This window comes from Vespa velutina, chromosome 14 (assembly GCF_912470025.1).
Source record: "Vespa velutina chromosome 14, iVesVel2.1, whole genome shotgun sequence".
Lineage (NCBI taxonomy): Eukaryota > Metazoa > Arthropoda > Insecta > Hymenoptera > Vespidae > Vespa > Vespa velutina.
Window position 1 is genome coordinate 3972746 of NC_062201.1, and position 23096 is coordinate 3995841.

The window sequence follows — 23096 nt, forward strand, 5'->3', positions numbered from 1 at the left end:
TTTACTTTCATCAGTCGAAAGACTCGCATGACATAGTTCGAATACTCTCATTATTGGACTGTCATATAATTACGTGAGTTACATAAAAGAAAATATAATGTAACATGATAGAGTTAATGACTGCTCATCGTGTTCCTCGTTAAAGAAGCGATAGATATACGGTAGAAATGTTTCGTTCATCGTTATTATCTATGCAAAGACGCTTTTAAAAGCGACGACTAATAGCTCGAACAATCTATTTGAAATAAAAATTCAAATAGAAAATTAAATGTATAAAATTACATATATATATATATATATATATATATATATAGTATAGATCATTCTTTTATCTCGATATATAAATCGAAACTGTCAATTGAATTTTTTTAATTCAAAATTTTTTAAACAATTCAACATTTATTTTTCTCTCATATTGTGCCAATTTAAACGTCATAATGAAACCTCCTCGTTCGTAAATATTTTTATAAATAAAAAAAAAAAAAGGTACATATAAATTTTACAATATGTATATAAATGATCATGCATTTGTACAATTAGTTTGTACTCGATATTGCAGACATTAAGTAACGAGCTTGGCACGTTTAATAGGCGTATACTCGTGCCGTTTAACGAGCGAGTCTTAATTACCAAATAATAAGTTGACAAGCGTGGAATCGAAGAAATTGCATACATATATTTTCTAGGAAGACATTACAGGGCAGGTTGCCTTCATCCTCGATGATCGTATCCGACAAGATTATCGCTAGAAGAAACTCTTCTCTATGCTGCAAAACCGTTTTCTTTATTACACTCTTGAAATGTGTATATATATATATATGTGTGTGTGTGTGTGCGTGTGTGTATGTGTGTACATATAAAAGCACCTAACCAAAGTTCAACTCGTTGAAATTTATTACGGCACTCGAAACGACACGTGTTCCGGATAATAATCATAAACATCAGTCTCTATTTCCCTTACTTAGAAATTCTCAATCGTGTGGCTGCATAGCTGCTAATTAAATATTCTTTTCATTATTGATAATCATTAAGACTCACCCTATAAGTACATTTTGGATTCAACAATATTTTCCATTTCACTACTATGTTCATTTTATTCTAAAACCTATAATACTTTTATCGTTATATTGTTATATAAATATATACAACAATTAGCGATATATCTTTCTTGAAACGTTGAATATTCAAGAATTCTTTCTTCTTTTTTTTCTCTCTCTTTTCTAATTACATCAAGTGAATTTTTATTTACCCGATAAAAAGAAAAAAAACAAGAAAGAAAGAAAGAAAAGAAAAAAGAAATAAAAGAAAGAAAAAGAGAAAAGAAAAAATGAATAAATCCTTCTTCTTCTGGCTACTTAATACGCGGCGTGCTTTATGGGATTCTCTCGCCCACAGCGGTAATTTACTCGAAGGCACGGCATGCACTTCTTTCTCACTCTCTGTACCGTCCATCTTCCTCTCCACCCCCTTCTCACGTTCTTACCTTCTGTCTTCTCTTCGAGAAACTTTAATGACCCGCACCAAGCAAGACCGCCGCGACTATCATCAGGCCGATACGTGAGAACACGACGACGGAGGATCATCGCACGGTGACTCGCTAAGAATTAGCCTTCACGCTCTCTATCTTCAAGGTAGACGCCTCAAAAATGGACACACAAGAAATTTCATGGCCTTCGGATATTATTATTAGAATTTCATTCGATCAAAATATGATCCTAATTTTCGATCCATCGATTCTCCTAAGTCCAAGTCACGAGAGAGAATTCTTTTTTTCTTTTTCTTTTTTTTTACTTGTCTTTTTTTTCTTTTTTAAAATTCTTTCCTCAACTTTAGAATTCTTAAGGATCGCTCTTTAAATTTTTATGTAGAAGTTAGACAAATTGAAAAGAAAAAAAAAAAAAAAAAAAAAGAAAATTATAATCTACCGTAAGAAATTCCAAACAGGCGAGAATTTTGATGTTACTTTCACTATAATGTCGTCAAATTGTATAAGAGCATTAGGACACGTGGAATCCCACTAACTTCTAAGTGGCATTAGAAAATGTGAATGTAATATAGACAATTTTTGAATTATTCAAAATCACGAAGGAATATCTTCTTATACCTGAACTTTCTTCAACTTTGAAATTCTTACAGAATTATTTCTTAAATTCAATGTCAAAATTAAACGAACAAATCGAATTTATAATCTTTCTTTCGAAAACTGACGTTCACTTAAACATGCATCCAAACATTAAAAAAAATTTACTCGTCACTTGTATACACAATAAATACGATAAAACAATTTAATTCAATACGAAAGCAAACAAAAATGAATAAACGAAACGACAACAAAAAAAAAAATCCAAGGGAGAAAGAAGAAAAAATGAGTAAGTGCCAGTGTGAGATTTAAAATTATCCCATGAGAGAAAAGAAAGTGGAAAAGAAAAGAAAGAAAGAAAAAGAAAAAAAAAACAAAAACAAAACAAAGAGAAAAAAAAGAAAGCAAAAAAGGAAAAGATCGCTAAAACTGTGATAGTAAGATACGTATATCTACTCGAAGCGAACAAACAAGATCTTTATCCATTCCCCCGAAACATAATCAAGCTTAAGAAAGTAAATCTTACGTGAATTTAACACGCGAAACTACGAAATAAAAGCACCAAGACGATAAGAAGTCTGGACAAACGATATTGTTACTGGGGCTTTGCTCGTTCAAGAAGAAACATAGTATCGAGGATAAGAGACTCAAGGGAGCCACCGAACGCGTAACGATCTTGAAACGTGGGAGGTAGAAGGCTGCTTCTCGCTTGGCGGATAAATTTACGCGATTTCTCGTCGTTACAGAGAAAATAGAGAGATGGGAGGGAGAAGCCTGAAGGAAAGGAGAAGGCTACGTTTTTGCGAGCTTACAAGTTCTCCGCAGCGGTAACAACAGGATGAAAACGTCGTCGTAGTTTCACTCTCTTTCTCTCTCTCTCTCTCTCTCTTTCTCTCTCTTTCTTTCTCTCTCTCTTCGTGGTTACTGCGACGTACATAAGTTGTAACATAAATCTTCGGTAATTGATAATCGTGTGCGCGCGCGAGGTTTCAAGGCTCGTGAAATAAATAGTCGGCAATCGGCATGAATTAGCAATTAACTCGCGGCGTGCGTTCTCACGTGACGCCGGCACATCGATAACCGTCTCGAGTTTATTAATTTCGAAAGCGTGTCATTAATTAATTCGACAATTAGTGTTTATTCGCGAAGAATGGAGAAAAAGAGAGATGAAAGAAAGAAAGAATAAGAAGGACAGAGAGAGAGAGAGAGAGAGAGAGAGAGAAAGGGAAAGGTCGCACACGATGTTATTTATTAATTATACGGCGAAAGCCGATCTCGACCTTTTCGTGATCGAAAAATTCGAAAGTAATTCGAAGATCAACTTATGAAAGGTAGATGAAGATCATATGGTTATCACGTGACACTAGTTAGTATTGATCAAATATCATAGATCTATCAATGATAATCAATATGAGAAATATTTTTTAATGTCGACTATGTCTTTTCTATTTTTCTTTTTTCTTCTTCATTTTGCTCTGAAAGATGTATTAAAAATTAATTTCATTGAATGCCAATGGATAATCGTTCCTTTTAATTAATACTACAATAAAATATATTCATGAAAATTCTTTATATAATCTAATAATGAATAATATCCTTTCGTTTCTACGTATTATAATGAAGAATACAAAAATATCACGAAGACAAAAACTTTTCCTTTCGTTCAGATTAAATGTGACTTACATGTTGTCGTATTCTTTAAAGTATAGAATTTTAAAAAAAAAATATCACGTAATAAAAAAAAAAAAAAAAAAAAAAGAAGAAAAGCCGAACAAAATAAAAAAGCAACGATCTCGTCTCTACCACAACGACGAAAGAAAGTGTTTAAGAAGAAAAACGAATGAGAGAGAAATCGGCGCCATGTGTCGATACAAAGAAAGAAGGAAAAAGAAAATAATGAATGGAGGAAAGAGAAAGAGAGTGTCCAAGCAAAGAACACTATCGTATTTCTACACGAGACTCCAGTAATGAGCTCCCTTACGTACTTGTAAGAATGCTACCAGACGCGTTTCGCGCATCGCCAAACGCGTTAAACACGCCAGCTGCTGGTACGCCATTGCTCTTTATTTCTCGTCCAAAGGACCTTCCCTTATTCTTTATTTTCTTCTTCTTCTTCTTCTTTTTTATTTTTCTTTTATCCTTCCTTTCCTCCCTTTGTCCCTACTGTCATTCGTCATTATCTCTCATTTTTCTCATTTTTTCTTTTCGATTTATATATTATCTTAATATACCATTGCACATACGTATCATATAATTAATGAACACTTAAAACGCCCGAGTATCATAAAAATATAATAATATCAAGGAAAAAAAAAAAAAAAAAAAAAAGAAGAAAGAAAAAAGAGATACAAAAATATTTCTATAAAATTATCTACAATCGATTTTTAAACGCGATCTCTTGCATATATCCTATTGAATCTAAGTTAATATTTATAAGTAAAAAAATTATTGTTTAAAATTGTCAATCTATCTAAGCTATCTATTTATTCCACGTACAATTATTTTTTACGAGGGAAATTAATCTCTCACAAATCCTGTAATATAAACGCGCGTATATAGAAAAAGAAAGGATTAAATAGTGAGAGAAAAATATTTTTTAGAGTTTTATCAAATCAACGAGTCTTTTTCTTTTTTCTTTTTTCTTTTTCCTTCGAACGTTAATTAGTTAAAGACGTGCAATTATTTTCTAGAAAAATTGTCGCATTTTATAAGAAGATAAGAAAAATGTGATGAGAAGGAAGAAAACGATAAGAGAGAGAGAGAGAGAGAGAGAAAGAGAGAGAAAGAGAGAGAGAAGACGATAGTTGGATACGCGTCACGTGGCTCAGAGTCTAATAACTCGCGAAGGGGCTCTCTCTTGCGCGGTATGCGTCGAGATAATATTAATCTCCGGTCTCGTGTCGTGCTTACGTTCTTACAAGTACTCATAGTCTATCTCATTCTATACTTCGGGCGGTGGCGTAGATGCAACGGAGGGTCTGCCGGCAGCGGAAAATAGTGCTTGCTTTTAAGGTCGTAAGGTCACGTGCACGTTGCATGAAGTATCGCGTGGCTTCGTGGGATCGTGCAAGCCTCGGTGTGCAACAGAAACTCTTCTTCTATCCTCTCTTCATCTTTTCTCCCATTCTCTCTCTCTCTCTCTCTCTCTCTCTCTGTTTCTATCAATCTATCTTTCTTACACTTTCATTTATGAAACGTAATCCTCACATTGGTTGGCAGGTGTAACGATTGTTCTCGCGATATGAAAATGAACTACATCTTGTAATAAGATTTTCATCGAGATTTATCTATTCGCAATTCACAATAATTTCAATTTCATACGATAATCGAGAATAGATTAATATCGTGAATTAATATGAAATATTTAAATAAATTCAAAATTAAATAAGGAACGTTAATATAAAATAATATTTTTATACTATTTAATTGTGATATTATCGGGAAATAACATCATCCAAAATTCATATAACTATAATCTTATGATATATATCTCTTCTCTTTTGCGCCCCCTTTCGAGATCAAAATCGGAATGCATCTAGATGGGAAATCAAGATCGAGGAAGGACTCGTAACTTTAATCCTCCGACTCCGCAGGGTGGTTTTATAAAGATCTGCTTGGGTACTCTCAAAAGGGAGATTCGCCAATCCCGTTTTTTCGCTCTAGAATCTCTCAGCATCTTTGTCTTTCTCTCTCTCTCTCTTCAAGATTCGTTTCGAAGGGCAGAAGAAGAGGAGGAATAAGAAAAAGAAGAGGAGGAGGAGAAAGAAGAAGAAGAAGAAGAAGACGATGAAGAGAGACAAAGAAAGAGAAAGAGAGAGAGAGAGAGAGGAAGAAGAATAAGAAGAGAAGGAGACTAGCACCACGTGGGCACGTACACGCTCGCGCCACGGGGTGGAACGTTCGATTGGTAAAAAGCGATCGCTTCGAGTTATTTATTGCGCCCTTTCGGCTGGCTGCTTGCCTCTCGAAGAAGAGAGATAGAGATAGAGAGGGTTAGGGAGAGAGTGAGAGAGAGAGGGAGAGAAAGAGAGAAAGAGAGAGAAAGAAAGAGAGAGTACAGGACGATTCAAGTGGATAGGAAGAAGAGAGAAAGAAAATGGGAAGAGAAACATCGGTGCCGTTGCACGGACCAAGAGATATCTTATCTTCACGGACACACACCGTGAAACGCGTATACTTATCCTCTTCGCCTTAGGCATGATACCATGCGGTGATAACCGACGCCTAGTATCTGATGTTCTTGCAAAAACAAAAGGCAAACGACGTCCTACGTTCTCGCTCTCTCACTCCTCTCTTTCTCTCCCTCTCTCTCTCTCTCTCTCTCTCTCTCTCTCATGTTCTTCCTTTCTTTCACTATCTCTCGTTACTTTGCCATTTCATCCCTTATGAAAAGTATATCTCTCTATTTCTAACTGAATAAAAATAATTAATATCGTTAATTATTGCGATCCGACGATGATAAAGTTATTAAATATTTTCAAAATATATTTTGTATATTCGATATTCTTTATTCGATATATATATATATATATATATATATATATATTTAAGTGAAAAATAACGTAAATATACTGTCACAATTGTTGAATAATCGGAATAATTCGTTTGGAACAATGAAATGTATATTAAATATCATCGTATATGTTATGGATATCATATGATTAACATAAGTCCGTTCATCTTAAAGAACGTTGTATTACTTACGTTCGTATCTTTGAAAGGACAATATTTTTCACTTCATTATCTCAAAGAAATCGAAAAAGAGCGACTTTGCTTGAGGGTAGACCGAAATAAAGACGAGCCGTATAACAGGGTCCAATAACCTCGGAGCAAAAGTGAAGAAAATAAGATAACCAAGACTCGTACGAGAGCTTATCGATGACGAGCGTTCAATGTTCGTCCGAAATCTTTGCTGCCCGGAAGCTTTTCTCGTTCTTTCCTGATCGCAAATGCATTCTTCAAAAAACTTCTCCTCCGACCCCCCTCTTCTACCTTCCTCTATCATCATGTTTCTTCTTTCCTCGAAAGAGACGCCACTCGAAGGCAATTCGAAGGAGAGACTCACGCCGACACTGCTCGAGTTTTGTTATTTCCTGACGTAAGAAAGAAAGAAAGAAAAAAAAAAAGAAAAAGAAAAAGAAAAAGAAAAGAACGGACATATTGGTTTTACGTTCGCTTATTTACGAGACCATAAACTCTGCTCCGGGCGAGCCACGATCCGCCAAGTGCAGTGCGTTACATCTGAGAAGAAGAAGAAGAAGAAGAAAAAGAAAAAGAAAAAAAGAAAAAAAAGAAGAAGAAGAGTATATAAGGTGGTATCCGAGAAGATGAAGATGAAGAGAGAGAGAAAGAAACAGTGAGAAGGGGGATTAATAAATTTTGCTACGAGTTACCGGCTGCTGCTTGGAAGTGCCGACGAATGTCGATATTCATAGAAAATATGAAACGATTCTTTATGTATATATATATATATATATATATATATATATATATATATATATATATATATATATATATATATATATAAGTCCATTGTTCTTAAATTTCTACAATCTTTATATTCTATATTTTAATATTTTCTTTTTATTTTACTTTCATATTTTTTAATACGATAAAAATATATTTAAAGAAAGATCAACTTGTATCAGAAAGAAAGAAAGGAAGAAAAAACAAAAAAAAAAGAAAAGGAAATAAAAAAAAACTTAAATGTTAGGAAAATCTAAAATTTCGCTCGATTACATTTATAAAAAAAGAGAAAAAAAAAAGAAAGAACATATGAAAGCCCATAATTCTTATATTTATAATAATACGTCAATTAAGCACAATTAAATTCGAAAGTTTCGAAATTGTCCCATTTCAGGGAAGTTTCGAATTACAACGTGTTAGTGAGAAATATGTATATCCGCATGATTCAGACGCGAACTGATGATCTCTCTCTTTCTCTCTCTCTCTCTCTCTTTCTCTCTTTTTCTCTCTGTCTCTCTAGACATCCTAATTATAGTATGAACAAGAAGAAAATCTTCTTCCAAGCTTGATCATTCCACGGTAATAATCTCGGAAACGCGTCAATCGTAACCGAAACCTGCTCCCAGCAGACTTCTGAAACGTGCGACCGGTGGCTGGCTTTATGCGAGCGCCGTCTATCTCGGTGCAACCTGTAATTGCACTTAGCCTTCGAGAGAAAGAGAAAGAAAGAGAGAGAGAGAAAGAGAGAGAGAGGTAGCAGTCAGCAATAAACGGACTTCTGATTGCTATTGCTCAGCTTCGAAATGCGTGACCAAGTCGAAGTTGCTCGCTTCTACCTTTCTCCTTTTTCCCTTGGAGCATTTGACCTCCCTCTCCTCTTCCCAGCCCTCTCACACTCTCCTTTCCTTCTCTTTTATCCTCTCTTCTTCTACTTCCACGTTCGAGATTACCTCGACGTCGCCCTCTCTCTCTCTCTCTCTCTCTCTCTCTCTCTTTTCTTCTCTTCTCTTTACTTCTCTTCACTTTTCTTCTCTTCGTGACGCGACCTCCATGTACCGATCTCGCTTTGTCTTCCTCCCTGTCTCTATATAAAAACACTCTTCCATAGAGACGAGAAACTAATTAATCTCCGTCTAATCGTTCTATCGCCTCGTCGACGTTACTGATGGACCAAAAGGAAGAAAAAAAAAAAAAAAAAAAAAAAAAAAATAAGAAAAAAATTAAGTAACGCAAAGAGATTGAACGAAAAAATCAAAAGTGTCATTTTAAACGCCATCAAAAGAGAATCAGAAAAGAAAAGAAATTATAGCGAGATTACTTGAAAAATATATTTACATTGATATCTTTTCTTTTCTTTTCTTTATGTGTTCCTAATAATCAATAATTTTATCAATCTTAAGTATCTTCGTAATTATCATCCAGTACCGTCATTTCTTCTCCTTTAATATATCACACATCGCACCAACATAATAATACACATAATTATTATCGAGTCTTGATTCACTTATCCTTAACTTCCATTCATATCGAATAACATATCACTAATGTACACCGTATTATTAAATAATTATTATATCGAAGCACATTGCTCGTCGTGCGATGTGACTAAAAAAAAAAAAAAAAAAAATAAAACAAAAAAAAGAAAGAAAAAATATATAAATAAATAAATAAAAATAAAAAAAATGATAAACAGATCCGAATAAATTTCTCTCTCTTTCTCTCTTTTTCTTCGTCTCCGTCTCCGTCTCATTCTTTCGTACGAAAGAAGAAGAAGAATAGCCCGAAAAATATTGTGTGTGTGCTCGTGAGAGCAAGAGAGTGGCACTAAAAGTTTCGGGGCGTGGGTAATAATTTACGATGCCGCACGGTAACTATCCGTAAGTACCGACGCGGACACCGCTAATGTTCGTCCTTATGTACCACCCTATATGTCTGGATACGTGAACGAAGAAATAAGAGAAAAAGAGATGGAGAAGAAGAAAGGAAAGGAAAGGAAAGGAAGGAAAGAGAAAGGAAGGAAAAAGGGGAAGAAAAGAGAGGGTTGAAATGGCCACGAAGATGCCTCTAAGGCGTTCACCTTTACTACGCATAAATCTGCGGTCGAAACCGCCGCCGCCACCACCACCACCACCACCAACACTGCCACCACCACCACCACCACCATTGCCGCCGCCACCACCACCGCCACCGCCACCACAGCCGACGTCGTTTCAACATTTTACTACCTTTCCTCGAAAGCCCGAATACAGCTTGGATCGTCCCTGAGAAAAAAAAAAAAAAAGAAGAACTCACCGACAGACACGCTCGAATAACGTCGTCCTCTCAATGTAGGTCTCTGTGTCTACCCTTTGTACTAAAAACACATAACTTCATTTTATAGCTAAACAAGTTGATATTTTTTTTCCAATAAAATACGTACGTATATATTTACGATTTTGTATTACGAACTGATGCAATTTTTTATGCTGATACATTTCTAATAATTACTCTTTTTGTTTCATTTTTTTTTGTTTACTTTTTTTTTTTTCCTTTCTTTTTTAACAGAATATCGATAAGTACACGAAAATTTTCGTAATTACGAATTAATGCGATTTTTAACATCTACATATAATTGCCCCCCAACGATTACATTTCCTTCAACACGATAAAGATAAAATTAAATGTAAAATACGATCACACAAGTTCGTATAATTTTCTATAAACCAGAAATATTTTCCGAGGTAATAATTAGGAAAAAAAAAAAAAAAAAAGATATATCCTTAATCGATTTCCGATAAATCGATAACCACTCTCACCGGACGATTACAAGCTTCGTAAATTATCCATAGCATAGGTAACTTTTCAAGGCCACGATCCTTCGAAAGCGAAAGAGGCGTTTTACAAGGTTCGATTAATTAAAATCGTCGCGCGTAAGTCGAATACCTGGCATGGTATCATTTAAATCACTAAATTAACTCACTTCAAATTTCACAAGGATATGTTTAAATCAGTTAAAAAAATAAGAATAAGTGAGTGAGAGTGAAAAAGAAAGAGAGAGAGAGAGAGAGAAATAAAATTACTTTCTTATTAGATACTCGAACACTGATACACCTATTCCTACATGTGTAAGTACGAAATAGCTGTACAAGATTCTTGATTAAATATGTATACGATGTACATATCTATATGTATAAGAAAAAGAAAAGAGAGAGAGAAAGAGAGAGAAAGAGAGAGAGAGAGAGAGAGAGAGATGTCTCGTGTGACTTTAATCAATATAAGATAGCCCGCGAGGAAGCAATTAATATAGTAATTAGTGTGCAAGGCACTTACACGCCACGAGGCTCCTCCCATCTCTTTGCGTTTCGACTCGTATCGCTGTTCCATGTACATAAGTATGTGTCATACATACATATAGGTATGTATATACATACATACATACATACATATATATATATATATACAAAGGCAAAGAAGAAAAGTGCCTAGAGTCGCTGCACGTGGCGTTTATACGTGATACATATGAAGCACGTAAAACGTAATAACAATGCGTTGGCGGCTGCTCTCCGATCGCGCACGTGTATGCCACGAGCGTGTTTCTTAGTAAGAGAGAAAGAGAGAGAGAGAGAGAGAGAGAAAGGCAGAGAAAAAGAGAGAGAGAGAGAGAGAGAGAGAGAAGTCGAGGAAACGAGATTACGTAGGAGAAACTACCGAGAGAGGTAAGGATCTCTAGATGGTTAGAAACGGACGTGAGAAGCTCCGAGTTCCCACAGACGATACACGAAGATATAAAAAGATCGAGAGATCTTCTCTATCATCTTGATCGAAGAAAACTATGATGATAACGATAATCGATATTGCAGTTCTATTTTAAAAAATAACAATCATACGTTATTATAGAAAGTATTTGTTATATTATATATTTTAATATTATCGTGATTTAAAAAATACAAGAAATTATTTTCATCGTTTTTATCATGAATTGAAATAATGTATTTCGTTCGATATAGTAATACAATATGTTTATTATCTAAAAAAAAAATTACCCACGAAGAAAAAAACAATCGTAGAACACATATATATATATATATATATATATATATATATATATATATATATATATTCTATATAGCGTCACATCAATAAACAATTTTATCATATACTAACACTTATACGATAATATATTTGAAATAGAACTGGCAACAAATTAATTTCTTTCTCTAGTAATCTATATTACTCGCAATAGATTAATTTCTTTTTTATTCCTTTTTTCTTTTGTTCTTTTCTTTTTTATTATTTTTTTCCCTTATTTTTTTCTTTTAATAATCTATATTATCAGTTACTATTTTATCCAATATATAAACACTCCTACCGTTTGAGAAGAATATACAACATTTTTGCAATGACATTTTTAAAATAAAAAGAAAAAAAAATAACAATAAGAATAGCAAAAGACAGAGGGAGAAAGAGAAAGAGAGAAAGATGAAAGAGAAAGACACGTGGGATAAGCGGCGATCGGTAAAGAAATATCGACGTCGTATGCTCGCTGGTTTGAGCCATGCGAATGCATCCGATCGTATCTGTAATGCGATCGCTTTGGCACTGTATGGCGATAGCATCATTAACCCTCCGCGTACTGAACACCGGCTAAGATCTTGTTACGTGATATCCGAGCCTGGACCCGCGCTTCTGCTTCTCTCTCTCTTTCTCTTTCTCTTTCTGTTTCTCTGTCTTTCTCTTACTCTCTCTCTCTCTCTCTCTCTCTCTCTCTCTCTCTCTCTCTCATTCACAATACTCGCTAATTAAACGAACGGGTTAGCTTGGGCCTTGGCAAGAAGATAGAAGAAGGCGATTGCTTTGTTTTCGTACTGGGGACTACGCCACGCTTCCACAGCCAAATTAATTGGAGACGAGAAATAAAATAGAGGAATCGTGCAGACCTTTTTTTCGAAACCTGGATGAACCTGGACGTCACGTGAAAGGTGTAGCCCCATGAGAGGACGTTTTAAACATTCACACATTCATACATATACATATACGTAGAAGAAAGGATTAACAATGCTATCGTCTGATTTACTAATACGATTTATATATATATATATATATATATATATATATATATATATATATATATGTGTGCGTTTATGTACGTACGTAATATGGAATACGTGTAAATGTTGCAGAAGATGAATCAAAGAAATCGAATATAAATCTTTGATCCTATCGAGATGAGATCGATCGTGAATCTTTTGGTCGTGTCGTTACGGTTTTCAATTTTTTCCTTTTCTCTTCTTGTCTTTTTGATCGCAACTACATATACATATATATACGTATCTTGTATAGATTTAACAAAAATACTTTATATCGAGATTTTACGATTTTTTCCTTTCGATAATATAACGTAAAATTAATAAATAAAATCTATCTAAAATGGAATCGGTAAAAATTACACGTAAAAGAAAAAGAAAAAAAAAAATAATACCATTGTTGCTATAAAATATATTGCACAAAATGTTTCATCGAATGGCTTAAATTAATATGAATTAAAAAAAATCTTCGAGCGATTATCAATGAATTACATTTGTAATCAATAATCGTAATCGTTAAATATAATCATACAAAAAAATAATAAAATCATTTTAATAATGAATAAATAATTATTCTATGTAAATCTTAAAAGATATAAAAAAAAATTTAATAGCTATAATAAAAAATAAATCTTTTTTATTTGACGCAAGTCCAAACACAGAGACGTATGATAATTATTAAATAAACATTATCAACTACTTTATCTCGCTTCGATGTTGATTACGACACCCTCGATCGATCAGATTTTATTTATTTCTCCTTTCGTCGGGAGATACTCTCTGATATTCGAGCAGTTATCACACAGAAAACGATAACGTACATACCTGCATAATCTTTCGAACCTTGAAACTCCAAACTTGATTTTTTTTTCATGTCTACGTACAACTTATCTACGTCGTTACTTCTCTTAACGAGAATATACGAGCGAAAGTTTCGATAAAAACGAAATGATGGTATATAAAAATTTGTTGGAGAATGATTAGAAACGATTAGATATTGAATAAAATTTAATCTTGACAATATAAACGACATACGTACATTTTTTAATTTTTTAATTGAATTTAATAACTTTTATGAAAGATTATAATTAACTGTACATATTTTACAAATATCAATATTATTTTAATCGTTTCTTAAAATATTCTAATAAAATATCACGATAAATTATATCATACGATTGTTTCATTTAAAATAATAATCCAATTGACAAAAATTCATTCCCATTATATTTGAAGGAATAATACGCTTCGTTCGAGTGTCCTTCTAAAGTAAAAAAGATAATTAAAACTAGACACGCGTACTCTTAGATCCTAGTTTAACAGGTGTGGTTCTTTCTAAAAGCTTGCGTAAGAGTCACCAACGTGGATATATTCGAAAACAGGTGTCCCGGATGCCGATACAAATGCCGAATCAACTCGAAGACTTCATGCTCTTTCGTCATTAGACGAGCTACTCATACATTCTCACGATTACTAGCTATAGTATACTCCATGATAGAGAGAGAGAGAGAGAGAGAGAGAGAGAGAAAGAAAGAGAGAAAAAGAGAGAGCCTAGGCGACCGAGTGTCTGGACTCGTTAAAGGTCATTCGTTAATCTCGCCTTGAAACAAACCATAGAGAGTTTGTTATTGTCCTTGAAGTTCTCTTAACTTATGCTACTTACGATTATATCATATATTACATCACGTCAAACTGATTTTCATTTAAATAATAGTATTCTTAATTTAATCTATCTTAAACACAAGAAATATTAATCGTCCTTGAAAGAAAAAAAAAAATTCAAAAAAACATTTCGACGACGACGAAATGGAGATATTAAATTTCTATCTAAATAATATCAATTTTAATTAATTTTATAAACTATTTTTTGTTGTATCTAAAAAAAAAAAAAAAAAACGAAAAAAAAACGAAAAAAAAAAAGAAAAAAGAGAAAGAAAATTATATAACGTGACATTATGAAAGAAATTAATAAAACCATAAGTCATAGTGTTATAATATGTATACTATTATTTTTACTATGATCATTTAATTCACAGGCTTACAAAATCGCACATAAATATATATTATTATATCCTCTATTTTCTGTTGTCATTGATAATAAATATTATATTTTTGAAGGTCGATAAACAAATGTCATTAATGTTCGACATAAAATCTATATTAAATACAGTGCCGATGTGTTAAATACATAAATATAATTATTATTTCGATATACATATGTAATCAAGTTGAAAACATAAATAGATACATAATTAACAAGCTCATAAACTAGATAGTAATTTAAGTAGTTCTTTAGTTTAGCTCTTTAAGAGAAAGAGAGAGAGAGAGAGAGAGAGAGAGAGAGAAAAAACAGAATAAAAAAGAAGAAAAAAGGAAAAAAGAAAGAAGGAGAACTCGTTTCGAATACATCATGTCGGGACACGAATAATTATATTTTGTCAACCATCTTGGCACTCTCTTAACGTTCGTTCGATTCATCGTATAACGTTTTCTCTCGACGAGAGTAGCTTTAATTGGGGGCTTCGTTCATGAATAGATCTCATCTGCATACCCTGCTCTCTAACGAGGCCAAGAACATTGTCCGTTCGTAGAAGAGTGCTTGCTCATCTGCTAATTAATTAACCCCACATACATGCATATACATCCCGTTTAATAGTTACTACCTATAGAAATGGTTGACATTTTGACAGATAAGCAACAACTCGAACGTCGTTTATTATTTAAGCACGTTCTCGATAGTTAAGCTTTTGTCGATAATTAATATATATTAATTATCCACGACCATGGTATTTACCATCTCCTATAATATCTTATCACAATGAACTTTAACTTTTGTGTACATATTTATCTTTTAACGATATTATTAATTAAATAAAATTTTTAATTTATAATATTATTTATTTCCATATATATATATATATATATTATAATTATTAAATTTATGATAGAAAATAAAAAAACGACATAGAAATTTGATTTTAAAGATTATTTTAATATTTTTGTTTCTTGTTTCCTTATTTTTCTTTTTTTTTTTTTTTTTTTTTTTTTTTTTTTTTTTTTTTTCTTGAATAATCAGTAGAAAATCGCCCGAAGGTCATTCGATCGAGTACGCTAAAACAGCAATCATCAAAAATGGAGATCGCGATGAACGAGAGGAGCGTATCGATCTCGTAGCCTGTAGTTTACCTCGCACGACACGAACTCGAACGCACCCTCGAGGATTCGCCATTGTGATAGTAATTGTGAGCCTTCGAACTGAGAAGCAGAACCGGATCAAGCGGCCAATCCAGATCAGAGATCACGGCCGTGAGTCTTACCGAGGCTCACTTCTGCTCGCGGGGTCACGATCTTAAATTTCACGAATGCCCTCTCTTCTCATTTTTTCGTTTCTTCTTTTTCCTTTTTCTTTTTCTTTTTTCTTTTTCTTTTTCTTTTATCCAATAGACGATTCTTCCCTTACGAGATAAACGTCTACGGCGTCCATTAAGAGGAACGAATTAAAATAAAAAAAAAAAAAAAAAAAAGGAAATCAATAAGGATAACAATATAATGATAATTCTTTTAACAACATCGATAAAATAAAAAATCAAGAATAACTATCTAAAGGAAGAAATTTCTTTCGTATTTTATAGATGCATCCATTAGTCTCCCTCGATAGGATACAACGTAAATGGATTCTGCATCCTTGGCATAGCAAAAGAAGGAGCTAGAAGAAATCTTGACACGCGAATCGACAGCCGATGTATCCGATGTATCCGATGTAGTATGTAGTACCGCAGGCTCGTTAAATGTCGAGTAATCTACCTTGAACTTTGCTCGTTTCGTGAGCGTCTAGTATGGGAGGATCATCGACTGCAGAAAACGCATTCCAGAGAATGGTGCAGGTGGCCGGGAAACTAGCTATCTATCTTAACCATCTATCTTTTAAATGAAACTAAAAAGCAAAATTCTATCTATGTACTTGTATATATGGATACATACGTAGAAATGCGCACGGCAACGTTTCTCTAAAGATAACTCTCTAGCTTTGAAATTCATTGAATGGTAAAAAGAAAAAAAGAAAAAAAAAAAAAAAAAGTGAAGTCTTCCTATACATTTGCAATTTAAAAAGGAAAAAAAAAAAGAGGAAAAAGAAAAGATTAGATATCATATATTCAGGAACATCTAGAGCAAACCTTCAATGGGAGAAGATAAGAAACAGAGATGCGGTTGCAGGTTGCAACGAAAGGTCGCCGAGAGTCTCGGGGATGAGTAGTTCCCACACTTGGAACGTACTCAGAACGCTAGGAGCTCGTGGGTCAGACCACTATGCGCCTCGTGATCGAAGTCGTGACCAAAGCGATGTTACACGAAACAGAACCTACCCTTTTCTAATATATGCAATCATATATATATATATATATACACCATCTTCTTTATTCCAACGATAAACTTAAAACTTATAACAAAGTATATGTCAATTCAATTCCACAAAATTCAACATTCAATTTACTTTCTAACCATCGCGACATATATTCTCTAATAAATTGAAATTTAAATCCAACAAATTATATCTGTTCCGTAATAAATCGAATGACAGTCCTAAATATATTATGCAAGTCAATTGAAAGTATAAATTAGGTATGCCTACCACATTTAAAAAAAAAAAAAAAAAAAAAAAGGAAGAAAAATTAATAATTATTTTTAATGCTATTATACGATATTAGAGACGAATTGTAATGGATAAAAATAGGTATAAAATTGGAGATAAATTTAGTAGATTGAAAAGGAAGTATAGATGAAGAAGAGAAATGGAAAGAGAGTGGATGCCTCGTGTAACAGCGTCTGTAAGTGGCTCGGGGCACGGCGCGTGCAGGACGTGATTGCGTCCCGCGGTGCTCCCTCTCTCCTTTACTCGTCCACGCTCGCGACCACTTCCCTCCTTCTCCATCTCCACCTCCACCTCCTTCACCTCTTTTGAACCCCTTCTCTAACAACAGCAGCAGCAGCAGCAGCAGCACCAAGCACCACCACCACCACCATCACCACCACCATCACTACCACCACTGTCTGCCACCACCTCTCGCCACTTGCCCCTTTTCCAACTCCATTCCTACCTTCAATTCTTTTTGCTTCCATTTCCTCTCTTCTCCTCGCTTCTCCACGATGTAGAGGAGAGGACGGCTCCCACCGCCTCCGCTCGAGCACGACTGCCGTGGTCGAGGCTCGTGCTGCTCTTACTGTTCTTACCGTCCTTCCATTGGCGTAACCATTGCAATTTTCTCAACCCCAAATATCGTAACTCATTCGAGATTTAATCTCAAATATGAATATCCAAGTATAAATATTGAAATGGGATCGATGATCGATATCATTTTTTTCGATATCAAGCTTTCCTTTTCTTCTAACGAATTCGATTGATTTTATTTTTCATTGATCTTATAGAATTCTTTTTTCTATCTTTTTCATAATATTTGCTTATTATGCCAAAAGAAATTCATTGGATTTTTAAATAATTCACAAATTTTAATATTATACGTACACTTACGATTAGACTTAATAAATAAAATCGTTTGCTCGACGATATATATATATATATATATATTGTTGGCTCTTATTAAATTATTATCAATAATTAAAGGGTTGATAGTAAAGTTACGCCAATGTTCCTAGGCAAGGCGCGTGGCTGGAATGCGGCGCGACCGTGCTGTCGCTCGCGCGACTGGAACTCGCCATGCGCCAATCGGAAAGTCGAAAGAGAGAAGATAGGCTTCTCTATATTCTATGACGTTTTTCTCTTTATCTGACAGAATCAAAATCATTTTTAATCGAAATGATTGTTAGCCTTTTCATAATAAACAATTTTCAATGTTTTCAATGATCACGATAATTACTTGATCATACGAACATACGTTAGTGGAGTTAATACTATCTTCGAAGAATATACATATACATGTATATATCTATATCCTAACTTTATTCAACGATTTGCATACCAAGAGAAATCAACTTTATACATTCTCTTTCTCACGGATCATTTGGACTACCGTTTTTTCTACTCTCTCGCTCTTCAAAGCTTATTACGTATATCTTCCTTTCAGAATTCATATTTTCAAATTCCAAAGGTCGACCGTTCGCCGTTTCTTCTTGACTTAACGATCCACCTTAATGAACCTTAACATCGAAATCCTCAGTATTTCTGGAAACCATAATATACTACCAAGTGATATTACTACTTTCTATCTTTGAGGCGAAACCTCGAGTATCGAATTTCAATAGGTAATCATACTCAATAATTATCTATTGCATTTCATAGAGAACTTTAAATCGTCAAAAGAAAATGTTAAAAGATCAATCGGATACAGAAGTGATCAAATCGAAGAAAAGAAAAAAAAAAAAAGAAAATTAAAATCTTCGAAAACCTCGTTAGAAATATTTTCAAATCTCGCGTTGTTAAAAAGAAAATAAGAGAAAGAGAAAACGAAAAAAAAAAAAAAAAGAAAGAAAGAAGGAAGAAGAAGAAGAAAGAAACGAAGCGTTCGAGCTCGACACCCACTTCGTGGTAAACTCGAGCACGAATCATGATTTATGCTATCCGTTGAAAAAGAGAAAAAGAAAAAGGAAGAGGAAGAGGAAGAGAGAGAAATAGAGAAAGAGAGAGAGAGAGAAAGAAAGAGAGAGAAAAGCATATGGGCCCGGACTATATCATTGTTGCCATCACAATGGCACGAAATGCAATACTGCTCGTATGCACTGCTATCGGGTGCGCTTTCGCATAATGTGTCATAAATAGGCGGCGCATACGACGCCGCTTCGCATACCGTGCGCTGAAACAATAACCATTGTGGTGGCTGCGTCTGTTTATAAATAAGCTCTTATAAGTCCGAGCGAGAAGGTATATCCACGTGAGATTTCTATCTTGAAAAGGGGATGCCCTCTTGGACGTGGGTTGGGGCTGAAAGATGCCTTCATCGTTCCAACTTTTCTTCTTGGTCCTTTTCAATTCTCGCAATTACGATTATCTCTCACGTTCATTTTTCTCGATAATAAATATAATATTTTTTAATCTAAACAATTCGGAGTTAACATTCAAATACACGTATATTTAAAAAGATTTTTAAACTTATAGGAAAAAAAAGAGACGATTATATTTAGATTATCGATATATTGATGATACATGTATGTAAAGAGTTCATTATATACTTTAATATATACATCTTATATATATATATATATATATATATATATATATATATATATATATATACGTATGTTATAAATATTATTCTCTTAATTTTACTTTCATATAGTAAACTCATTACTTATTTATGAAACAAAATCAATTTAACGAGAATCAATTAAATTAGAATTAGATCAATCCAGATTTGATCGAGCTATAGAAGAGTCGATAATAATTTATAAATTCTAACGCAGGAGCAAGTCTAACACGTCGCGTAGACGAAAGAGAACTAAGCAATTCGTCAAAGTCATAATAAGAACACGTTCTTTCATTGTTTACGTAATTTTGTTCTTATCGAAAATTCTCGGAATAGTACAAACCCACATAAATATATATATATATATATATATATATATATATATATATGTCTGTAGTAAAAGTTTATCATCGCTTTCTATTTTGTTTCTTACCATTCAAGATACTAGAAATTCGTAAACAAAGGACGTCTTCGGACATTTTCATGCTGTATATATCCCAATGTTATCTCTCCCTCTCCCTCTCTCTCTCTCTCTCTCTCTCTCTCTCTTTCTATTGAAACTTTCGTTTACATTTTTAAGGCTATTACGTATCAAATATTATTTCTAGCATATCATGTAAAATTTTTGTAGATATTTTGAAAAATTCAATGAATATTAGAATAATACAATATAAAGTTAATTATGTATATTAGCTTAAATTAAGTATATATAATTATGCAAAAGGTAAGAGAGAGAGAGAAATACTTATGTGTACATATGAAAATCGTATATAAGACGAAATAATATCGGACTTGACAAATTAATGAAAGATTATTAATTAGAGTATCGTTAAAAAAAGAAGAAAAGTATCGATATCGCGAAAATAAATCTTGAAAAATTCGAGAAATAAATATGACGCCATAGTTATCCACGATAAAAACACAAGATCGATGATTTTATTTTGACGAATATCTATTAAACTAGACTAGATGCCAAGACATACGAACGTACACACGTGAAAATCACATATTCGCCAATTGATCGGTATAAAAAATAATTGTATGCGTTAGATAAAATATATTAATTATTTGTAATTAACGTGACGACGAAACTTCGTGACTATCTTTAACACACGACGAATACGAAATAAGAGTTGATTGGTTGCTTCGCAATTATGGCGGACACTTCGGACGCGCATGCGTAATACGTCACTTTACATATATCATTCATATATATATCATTCAGCTACATATGAATGAATTTATTCCATAGAAAATTTAAGAACGATAAAGGATAAAATAATAAGTTTGATTAATCTTTTGAAATTGGATATATATTTTCTACTTACTAATTCATATAAATACTCATACACTCACACACACACACACACACATAAATAGCTTGCTTTCTTTTCTTTCGTAAAAGTTAAAAGTATCGTCTTAATGGTACCCTTGCCGACCGTCAAACGAAATCGGTACTGGCATTTTCTACCATGGTGAAACGAAAGAAAGGCGATCTATACAAAGACGACGAGACTTTCTCAGGGATCCTGGAAGTGCCTCGAGCGAAAACTTCTGGGCACGTTGGCAAAAAAGTTCTGGCGGCACTTTTACACCACCGACACTGCTAACGTTACCAAAGATAAAGAGAGACGAGAAATCCACCACTTGGATACCTCAAAACGATTAAGAAACGAATCGTGTTTGGCGAAGAAGGACAACATGAAAAGAAAGAAAGTAAGAAAGAAGGATATGAAGAAGAAAGGAGACAGCTCGTAGAAGATCTTCGAAGAAACGGCACCTGTGCAATTTTCCACTACGAACTTGTATTAGATCGACCGACGACAATGAATCCTACTAAAAGAAAAACAATCTCTTCCACCTGTTTACATAAGAACTCAAATGATACGGTCTCGACTACAAATTATCTAATTTATCTAATTCATCTGAAGATCATCCTATATTGTAAAACGATTAACTATCGTATATATAAACTTTTATCTATATTAAACGTATAAATATGATTATTATTATTTAAAAAAGAAATCGAAATTGTAAAATAATTTTATTTTTATTATATCCGTGTATATTGAAATATCATTTTAGTATGATTATTATTTAATATACGATATGATGAAAATTATTCGTATTATTATTTAAAGATTATTAATTCAAATGGTATTAAAATATGTAAATAGATATCACATTTATATTATTATATTTGTCACGATTATTCTTCTAATATCAATCTAATTTCGTACGTAATTAATATCATTTTCATATCTCGAAGGAACATTATTTCTAAGATTTCTTTTTGTAAATCCTTTGAATGATTCAAAAATTTCATCTTCCAAGAAGATTTGAAAGAAACGATTAAAAGATATTTATAAGCAAGAAAATTAAAGGGACATTCTCGTGAGATACTTTTTTTCTTTTTTTTTTTTCTTTTTTTTTTTTTTTTATAAGGAACAATGATTTCCCTTAATTTCGCAGAAACCAAGAAGGCGTTCTAGCGCGACCGAGCGGAGAAAACGAATTTAAGAGTTGGAATCAACCTGATATATCCAGGTGCAAAAGGTTGACGAATCAACGATGAAAACGTTCTCTCCATCCGATCCGATCCGACCTTGCTGAAAGTTTTATTTAACGGTAGCTCGTTCTTCCTTTCTTCCTTTCTCCAAAGAACGGTGTCTGCACTTCATAAAGTTAGTTGCAGTTACATTTTTTTGCTAAACTTCTGACCGCGACCTCGATGTTTTTCTTCTCTCTCTCTCTCTCTCATTTTCTTTTTCTTTTTATGGAAACGTTAATCGAATCGTATACTATCATTCTACAATAAAATATCATTGATGATCTATAACGATCAATGAAATTTACCCTCGATCGGTGAATCGTTTACAAAATTTTTTATACAAACTGTCAATATATCTCTAATGTTGTCAAATTTATATTAATACGTCCAAATAAATAGTATAATACAAATATACTCTTTTGTTTTTAAATTGTAAATAAATTTAATTTACACGATAAAATATAAATATATACCTATATAGATACATACATACATATATATATATATATATATATATATATATATATATATATATAATATAATTATTAATTTGTTAAACTTATTCTACAGATATTAAAATTGAAATAAAAACGATGAGGTGTTTCGATTTATCGATTGAGAATCTGTAATACTTATATATGTATATAAGTACCTATGTAGATATTATTCTAAACTAAACATAGATACCATTTAAATATTTATAGATAGCTCAAAGCCGGTTTCTACGAGATTTCAATCGT

General features: G+C 33.2%; 1 long non-coding RNA gene across 1 annotated transcript in view; it reads right to left on the reverse strand.

The window, feature by feature from the left end:
* The window catches only part of LOC124954148, a 91962-nt gene extending 74096 nt beyond the window's left edge, over nt 1-17866 (reverse strand). The window contains exon 1 of the long non-coding RNA XR_007102466.1: nt 17706-17866. This is a non-coding gene — a long non-coding RNA (uncharacterized LOC124954148). The remainder of the gene's footprint in view (nt 1-17705) is intronic.
* Between the last annotated feature and the right edge of the window lie 5230 nt (nt 17867-23096).